This window comes from Dioscorea cayenensis, chromosome 10 (genome assembly GCF_009730915.1).
Source record: "Dioscorea cayenensis subsp. rotundata cultivar TDr96_F1 chromosome 10, TDr96_F1_v2_PseudoChromosome.rev07_lg8_w22 25.fasta, whole genome shotgun sequence".
Classification (NCBI taxonomy): Eukaryota; Viridiplantae; Streptophyta; class Magnoliopsida; order Dioscoreales; family Dioscoreaceae; genus Dioscorea; species Dioscorea cayenensis.
In genome coordinates this window covers 5330882-5341322 of record NC_052480.1, presented here as the reverse complement: position 1 = coordinate 5341322, position 10441 = coordinate 5330882, and positions in this window count along the sequence as shown.

The following is a 10441-nucleotide window of genomic DNA, read 5'->3' as shown; positions in this document are numbered from 1 at the left end:
ATGAAGGTTATCTTTCTTCAGCTATTCACATCTAGAGGAGATCCAAACATTGTTCCTTGCGTTGCATATTCTCCAGAACCAGATGATGATGCTAGATCCTATACTTATTCTTCAGACTGGATGGGGAGTCATCATAATTCATCAAGCTTGCCACCAACCACCAACAAAAGTATGTCCTTGTGAACGGCATGCATGCTATTACAGACATCTCATTATTTATTAATATTTATTCCTTTCAAGGTGCATGGTGGTCCTGGCCTTTAGGTGCGTAAGCATGCCATTACATGCATCTCAGTTTTTTTTAGTGTTTATTCACTTTCCATGTGGTAGGACCCTTTAATTTTGAATCAAGTGAATCATGCACGTGAATTCATATTGGAAAAAAACTAGAAGCTTGCATGTGACTATATGTATATATATATATTTAATACAGGATTCGTGCATGGAAGTATATATACATGTATATGAATAAGTTTTGTTCAACCGAAATCAAGTTTTATTCCATGTTGTTTAAGCTCAATGAAAACACTAGCAACATCGTCAGCCCTTTTTTTCATATATATCAAAATATTGTATATATAGTGATTGGAAGCACTTCATCCCATTTCTCACCACCAGCATGTGGGCTACCAAACTGCAGATGTATGGAAGATCAAGAACAGTCCCACTGTGACAATCATCTATAATGGCATGAAGCTTTGCATCATGAGGCAGTGGTCTGACAATAGTTGCATTGATTTCATCATCATTCCTTGGGTTTCAAAAAGTCTAGTGGGCAAAGAGTTTCATCATATCCATCAGCCTCGTCGCCATGATTATGCATGCTTCTCATTTATCATTATTATTATTATTATTATTATTATTATTATTATTATTATTTTTGCAGTTTAACTTAGAAGATTTGATCATAACAATTTGAAGATTGAACTACAAAGTCACAAGCTTCTTGAATATAGAATCAACATTTTCTTTATGAGAAAACAATGTATTTACAGAGAGGTTTTGATCACCAAGAATTCCATTTCTTTCTATATTGGAATGCCACAAGCTTTTTGATAGTACTTTGCCATGCACGTACGCACACCATTGCATGCTTCTCAAAATTTAACTTTTACTATTCTTTTTTTTTTGGACACCAAACAATATCCTTAGAAATAATGCGTACATATTACTTAAAAGCATGTTTGCTTAATCACAGAGCTCAAAAGCTTCAAGCCACCATTACCACCACGTTCTTAATTCTCCTAGACATGCATGAATAGTGGCGGGTCCCTTCATATGCCATAGGATTCAATTATTCTCCTTGTGCTTTTTACCATGTGACACATGCATGTTTCGATTCCATTTGTCTTAGTGAAGACTGAGATTTTTCATGCAAACATATGATCCTGGTGCATCTCTCAAACCATTCTTCCATCTCACCTGGCATTTTTTCAAACCTTGCCTCAGCCTCACAAAACATAATGGACAATCTATCTAGGTCTCCAAGTTTTCTTCTAAACTGCCATATTTTCAACTTTGTTTTCGATCACCAAAAGCCAACCCTCGTCTTCCTTGAGCTTCATGATAGCACCTCTTCTAGGAAAGGGTGGTGGAATGGCTATTCTTGCTTGTCTCACCGCTGGCATTTTGTCTAGCTTCGTCTCTTATAGTTTACCCACTCCTTTGTTCTTCATTCTCAGCAGTAGTGATAGAAAGTCTGGGAATCAGTGGTGATCCTTCACGTGTGGGATCATTGTTGTTACCAATAAGCTTATAAGAAGTTTCAGTCGAACCTTTCATGATCTCAACATTCTCAGACTTTTTATTTGAAACCTCAGCAAGGTCAGATATATCTAGTTTTATCTCCATTGGCACCTCCATCACTGGGTATAGAATCATAGGCGCCTTCAACAGGACTAGGGCTCTTCTTCAGATTGCAGGCTACAACATATTATTTCCTTCAAGCTTTGGTGCAACATCAAGTGAATCAGTTACTACTCCTTGCTTTTCCGTATCTTCAATAGCAACATCACTATCATCACCATCTTCGTCCTCGTATTTGCAAATGGCTGCAAGGATCTCATGAGGCGATCCTGACCTTGCCTTTCTTCACATCCTCAAGGAAGTTTGAGAAACGATCGTTGTCATGCTTCTTAAACATATCCTTGTAGTTGTTCATGGCGACGGATGCCACTCGGTTATATGGCATGGCGTTTTTCATTGCCTTGAGTTCATAAAAAGTCCCTAGTAGCTAGAGAACTTTCCGAAGAGAGACGAGAACTTCGCGGAGAAGCCGATCACAGAAACGGTAGGCATAGTGGCGCTCGATCCTCGATCTTGGTGTACTCAGTGTTGGACTCTTTAGGGAAAGATCTGGCGGTGGACACTCTTGCAGAGGAGGATTGTGCGATCGAAGCATGAATTAACAGATGGACACCATTTGACGGCGAGACCAATCCTGTTGAACTTCTCCTTCTTCAGTTGCTCAAGATCGGAGGCCAAAAGCTTGGCAAAGAACCCGGAGATGTGGTCCTGGAGGAACTGGTAGGCTAGCATCATGAGGCAGTAATCCATAGCTAGATCAGAGTTTGATCTTTCATCTCCTTTTCTCTTCTTGTCTTTTATCTCTACTGGTGAGCTCGGCGTATGCATGTATGATGTGGCTGCTCGAAATAAAAAAGACTACTCTTTTTTCTTCTCTCTCCTCTGATCTTATTTTTCTTCTCTCTTTTTTATCTCTCTCTCCTCTAATTTTTTTTCTTTTTTTTCTTTTTTCTTTTTTTCATTCTCTGGCCCGGTCCTCCCTCTGGCTTCCTCTTTCTCCTTTTTAGTTGACAGTGATTAAGGCAACAAAGACAGCAACGGGAAGGCATTAGCAGCAGCAACGACGGCGAGCAGCAGCAACGGCGACGGCAAGCCACAAGCGACATAGATAGCGACGATGACAGATGGCCAGCAGTAGCAACATCAGTGACAAACACGGTAGCAGATGACAAAGAAAGCATTAGGTATGCTTAGCGGCATTATCTCAGCCACTCAAGCAGCGACTCATGCTTCCTCTTCCTCTTGTAGTTTTTTTCGTCTCTTCTGAATTTTCTCTTTTTTTTCTTTGAGCTTTCTCTTTTTTTCTTCTTCTTTTTAGCCAGTCCTCCTTCCCTTTTAAAAACTCTACCTGTTCTTATCCTAACCTCTCCCTAAGAATCATGGAGAATCGCAACTAATAAGATAGGATAGGATCGAATATTTTTTGAAAATTTAATAATTAATTTCAAAATTTTTGAAATTTTAATCATTATTTTTATTTTTTTATTTATTTTATTTATTAATTTGCCTCGAGATATGTGTTTGGGTGCCTCGATATTTGCACTTTCTCAGGTTGCCTCGAGATATGTTCTCAGGCTATATGAAATTTAAGATCGCCTCGGGATGTGTACTTGCGCTATCCTAAGATTTGTAATTTGCATTTATGGCTCGAGAAAAAGTCTTAGGGGCAATTTCATAATTTGCATTTATGCTTCGAGATAAATTTTTAGGGGTAATTTTGTAATTTGTATTTCATTATTTGCCTCGGGATTTGCATTCTAGTCCAAGACAACCAAATAATTTATTTTTAAATAAAAACCAAAATCAGTTAGGATTAGGAGATTTAAATTTTAATCCTAACCATGATTTAAAATTTAATTAAATTAGGATTTGGGTCCTACTTGGACATATGTTACATTATTTATGTATAAACACATATAGATATTTTTCATACCTCCTTTATGTATTTAGCTTGCCTTTTAGCATTTAATTCCTATATTTCGATGCTACTTTGGGTATATGTGCATATATGATGCAGGTAAATAGGTCTTGGGGTAAAAGAACAAGATTTGGAGCAAATTCAGCATCAAAAGAATACAATGGATCTTCATCAGGAGAAGTATGGGCGCGTTGAGGCAGTGCTTACCCGGTGCAGATCTAAGGACTTGAAAGATTTAATTTAAAGAGAAGAAGGACGTGCATAGAGCTTAGAGCACGACTGTGCAGATGGAAGCACAGGCATGCTTACACCCATGCAAATTACTGCCTGAATGATTTTAGAGCTGATGCCAAACCCTAGACCAACTTGCAATTAAACCCCCAAAGTTAGGGTTTGAGGAGACTTCGTCTTGGATTTTTTGTTGCGATTTCTAGAAGAACTTCACCATGATGTGTAGAGGGAAAAGAGCTGAGATATTAGAGCAACAATTGGAGTGGAGCTAAGTAGGCGGGAAGATTTTTTGAGCATGATTGGGAATATTAGAGAAGCAAAAGGGAGTTCTATGGTTCTTACTTGTTTGTTTTCTCTATCTTTTATATGTTGTGTGAACCCATGAGGGGCTAACTATTTTCCAGTGCCCCGGATCTATGAAACCCTGAGATGTTGTGTATTTGATTTATTCTTTTACTATGGCTATAGAATTTTCTTGGATTCTTCTATGTTTTATTATGTTTTGGAATTTCATTGTGCGTAATTGCCATTGTTGCAATTATTGCTTGTTAGGGTACACATAAAGGATTGGGATCGAATGCGTGCCTAGAGATATGGCGTAAACTGTCAAGCCTTCCAAATTAGGGTCACTCTTCGGTCCAAGGGGATATATGTACCTAATAGTTATTTTAGGAATCAATACACGTTCCTTAAGGAGAGTAGTCTGGGGTATTGTTTCATTCTAGTGTCCTGTTTATATAAAAATTTGCATGTCCTAAGTCATATCAAATCAAAATTTTAAACTCACATATAGCCAAATCATAATCGAATTAGGACAACATGTCGATAAGATAAATAAATTTCATAATACTTGGATATATTCAAGAACACCTAAGAGCATCGATCTCGAGGTGAACCAAAATACCGAAATCCCAAGATCAGCCGAGAGCACATATCTTAAGGCGATCTAAAAATATTTAAATCTCCAGATCAGCCAAGAGAATCGATCTCGAGGCGATAAAAAATATATAAAATATACAAATATCATGATCACCTAAGAGCACCGATCTCGAACTGATCTAAAATACTCAAATATTAAGATCAGCCGAGAGCACAGATCTCAAGGTAATCTAAAAATACCCAAATCCCAAGATCAACGGAGATCACAGATCTCGAGGCGATCTAAAAATATTCAAGTATCCGGATCTGCTAAGAGCATTGATCTCGAGGCGATCCAAAATATACAAAATATACAAATATCAAGATCAGTCTAAAACACATACTTTGAGGTGATCTAAATACATAAATCTCAAGATCAGCCAAGAGCATAGACCTCGAGGCGATCTAAAAATATTCAAATCTCCGGATCTGCTAAGAGCATCGATCTCGAGGTGATCCAAAATATATAAATATCAAGATCAGCCGAGAACACATACTTCGAAGTGATCTAAATACATAAATCTCAAGATCAGCCGTGAGCACAGATCTCAAGGCGATCTAAAAATATCCAAATCTCCGGATCAGCTTAGAGCACCGATCTCGAGGCGATCCAACATATTCAAATCTCAAGATCAGCCGAGAACACATACTTTGAGGCGATCTAAATACATAAATCTTAAGATCAGCCGAGAGCACAGATCTCGAGGCAATCTAAAAATATCCAAATCTCCAGATCAGCTTAGAGTACCGATCTCGAAGCGATCCAACATATTCAAATCTCAAGATCTAGCGAGAACACATATTTCGAGGTGATCTAAATATTTAAATTCAAGATTAGTTGAGAGCACATATCTCGAGGTAATCTCAAACCCAAGATCAGTCATGAATACAAATTAGGAGGCAAAATATATATATATATATAATATAATAAATTAGAAATAAAAAAATATTAAATCAGATAAAAAAAAGAACGAAAATCAAATAAGATAAAAGATAAAATAAATCAAATCGGATAAAAATGTATATAATAAAATAAACCATGAAAAGAAAATTAAATTATATAATAAAATAATTTAAAATAAAATAAATAAAATCCGATAATAAAATAAAAATCAATCAATCAATCAAATAAAATAATAATAATAATAATAATAATAAAAATAATAAAATAAAATATATAAATAATAAATAAAATAATATATATATATATATATATAACAATAAATCAATCAATCAAATCAAGTAAAAATAAAAAAATAATATAATATATATATCTTAAAAAGAAAAATACATACCTTTGATATATATATATATATATATTATATAAAATTCATATCATATAAAAAAAGATAATATATATACATACATAGTATAAAGTTTATCCGCTTAAAAACTCCTTTTCAAAACATCTTTATAAACTATATATCCTATTTTGCTTATATATATATTTTAATGCCATTTGGAGCATGTTGATTGGTGTGTTTTTTCAATTTTTTTAGAATTATTGTTATTATGTTAAAATTGATTAATGAAATTTGAGCCTAACTCCTTTTCAAAACATCTTTATAAACTATATATCCTATTTTGCTTATATATATATATATATTTTTTTCCATTTCTATTTTTTTTAAAATTCGATGTTAATATTCCTTATTGTTGTTCATAAATGTATAGACATAAAATTTTAAAATTTTATATATATCATAAATGTATAGACATAAAAAAAATTATATATATATATATTGTTTGTTTGTTTTATGTTTATGTTTATTTTATTATTATTATTATTTTTTGGGTTTTTGCTTTTCAAACTAATGATATCCAAATCTATTTTAATTGAAAAAACCATCCTATAAATTGAACAATTATTCAATTTTGCAACCCCATTTAGATTACAGGAACACAATTACAAATTCAAATAAGAACACATTTCAACAAGTTACAAATTCAAACAAGAGCATAAGTTGCAAATTCATATATAACTTTTTTGGACTCGCTTGATAATATAAACTAAATGAGTTATTTCAAAATTAATGAATTAAAAAAAAAAACCTTGGCCTTATGAAGGCTATTTGTGAGACCGTGCAAGAAAAATTCATTGGAAAAACACAAAGAAAGAAAAAACCTCCTTTCTTTAATTCCAGTCTATCTATATTTTTTTCACATTTGTTTATAAGGGGTTGTTTGGATTGGCTTTTAAAAAAAGTGGTTTTTTTTAATTTTGTAGAAGCACTTTTGGAAAAAGTACTTTTAGAATAAGTTAAGTGCTTATGCATATTTTTTCGTTTGGATGTATTAGTTTCAGAAACACTTCTGTAGTTGTAAAAATGTTTGAATGTTTATTTAAAAATTACTTTTACAGCAAAAATTACTAAAATACCTTTTTACTGGATTGACTGAGGGCATTTTAGTAAATGCACTTAACCAAATAGCTTATCAAAAACAGCTTATTTCCATAAGCTAGTCTTTGGCAGCTTATAAAATAAACTGTATTTGAGCTTATTTCACAGCTTGAGCTTATTCAAAAAAGCCCATCCAAACACAATATAAAATCTCATAAGCACTTAACTTATAAAATAAGTGCTTTTGGGTCAGCTATAAGCTGATCCAAACAACACCTAAATCTCATTATGACTATGCCACACCCTCTACACTACAAATAAAAAAATAAATAAATAAAGTGGGTGTTTTTTTATAGGTTTTGAATGGGAGGATCCTCATAAGTTTTTAAGGATATGATATTTAATTCAAATCTGATTTAATTAAAAAATGGGTATGGATGTCAAGATCGACAACTAATCATTTAAGTATGGTATCAAATAGCTAGATTCATTTTTGGTATTTGAGCTTCACTTCTTGGTCTTTGCCCATTATATGTTATAACATAATATATGTTGTTCATTGTTCCCATCCAATCAAGAAGACAATTGGGTGCAGATCTACACATTAATCATCAAAATCCAAAATTTTAGGGTTTGCTAGCTTTTGGCAGGATTGAAATGTAATTTTTTTTTTATCATCGGATCCAAAATTCTAGGGTTTGCTAGCTTTTGGCTGGATTGGTATAAAAAATCTATTCTTCTTTTTAAGAAAAATCTACTCTTTTTTTGGATTTTATCATAATTTTAACATTTTTAATTACATTTTTGTAAAAAAAATTGTACTAATTTAAAACAAATCTACTCTTCTTTTCGGAAAATCCGACAAAACATGATGAAATATCTTTGACTAAACATACAAAAATTTAATTTAAAAAATTTAACCAAAGAAGAACAACGCAAGGGAACCATCTCTCTATATATATCCATTTCTAATGTAGTAGTGGCTATCCCAAAAACAAAGATATATATATATATATATCACACCTGATAGAAATAGAGTACTCTTCCCATATAATCATCGGTCTCCTAGATCAAACGTGGTAGGACTCCAACAAAAAATACATATCATTAGCCTAATTTTCCTGCGGTTACAAGGTCCTCTTTTACTCATCCTTCTTTTTATTATTATTATTCAATTGTCCAACCAATTTGTTTTATTTTATAGCAATAAAAAAACATATCATACTTGCAGCTTGAATTTATCTTTCCTTATTATAATTTAATGCAATTTGCAGTGTTAGTAAAGCAAAACAAAAGAAAGAGAATGAGTACATTCAAATTCAAGACAATTTGTGTTTTTTGCAGTAGTAACCTAGGAAAGAAAAAGAGCTACCAAGATGCTGCTATTGATCTTAGCAAAGAACTGGTTTGGCTTCTTACTTTTACTTAATTTTCAATTGCTTTTTTTCATCACTCTCTCTTCATTTCCATTGTTCTTTCTCTGTTATTGTTCTTATAATCATATAGCCTACTCATTTGTGTATGCTCAACTACAAACATGTGAAATAACCTTGCAAATTCCTTTAGGTGATGAAAAACATTAATTTAGTATACGGAGGAGGCAATATTGGATTAATGGGCTTGATATCTCAAACTGTCTTTGATGGTATAAGACAAGTTCTTGGGTATGGTTTATTTAAATTTGTCTTTTTGAAAGGCCATTTATTTGAAAAAACTTAAGATATTAACATTTTTTCTCCATATACTCAGTATCATTCCCCAAGCTCTAATGGGATAAAGAGGTATGACAAAAATTTATTGAATTTTATGACAAACTATTCCAAAGGAAAAAAACTCAAACCACAAATACCAATGCCTATTCAATAATATATTATTTTTTAAATTTGTCAGATCACTGGCGTCACTATAGGAGAAGTAAAACCAGTTACAGATATGCACCAAAGAAAAACAGAGATGACTCACAATTCTAATGCTTTTATTGCTATGTCTAGTTAGTACATAACCTACATTTCATATTTATTATATGGCCACTAACATTGTTTTAAATTTTATTATCATTCTTTTATCATTCATTATGCACAAAAACACAAAATCCACTCACAAGTCATGATATTTTTTATTTTCTTGAAATAAATAACCAAAAATACAAAAAACATAGACTAATTAATCTATATTGGAATTGTTATGCAGGAAGTTATGGCACTCTTGAGGAACTTTTTGAAGTGATTACTTGGGCACAATTAGGCATACATAGCAAGCCGGTAATTCAATGGCAACTGTATGCATACACAATGGAAATTATGAACAAATCATGACAAACTTATTCTTTATTTTAGGTCAGAGTACTGAATATTGTATGGCTACTACAACTCATCGTTTTCTTTCATTGACCAAGCTGTAGAAGAAGGTTTCATCAACCCGAGTGCATGACATATCATTATCTCTGTTTCAAATGCAAAGCGAGCTTATTGAGAAACTCGAAGTAATATTTAAATACTAAAAACAATATTTACTAAATGTTATTTTCTTGATAATTATTATTGATTATTAAGAATTGTACTGCAATTACAAGACTACTATCCATATCATGAAGAAAATTCACTGAAACTAAATCGGAACTCTGAGCAACTCAACCACTCCCAAGACAATGAAATTTCTACTTAATTAGAAAGATTTAATGAAAAACAGCATTTGCATCAACTTTTGCCAGTTAAGAACGTCAAACTATATTTATAATGCCTTGTTATAAGAAATGTTGGCTTACATAGCCTACGACTAATGTTTTTGTTTAGCATTTTTTTTTTAAATGCATGTAAAAAAAACCCTTCTATTTAAAAAAAAAAGGTCAACAAACCTTACAACTAAGCCTTCCTAGCCATCTTGACATAACATACTAGGAAAACCTTGAAAATACAAAATTTATTACAAAAACTACAAAACTAATCTTACACTAAATTATTATATGCAGGAATTAATAGACAATATTTTTTTACAAAAAAACACTTTCACTAATACATTCTTCTTTTACAGGTCGAAAATACACTACATATGAGAATTGAGACACAAAAAAATATTTACAAACAATGCTAAAAAAAACAGATGAACATTTCAACATGAATATCAACAATATTGATGCAAACAATGGATATAGAGAATATAATCTAACACTAAATTATTCTATGCATTAGTTAATATAGAATAAAATTTTTTATAGCATCTCAAATAA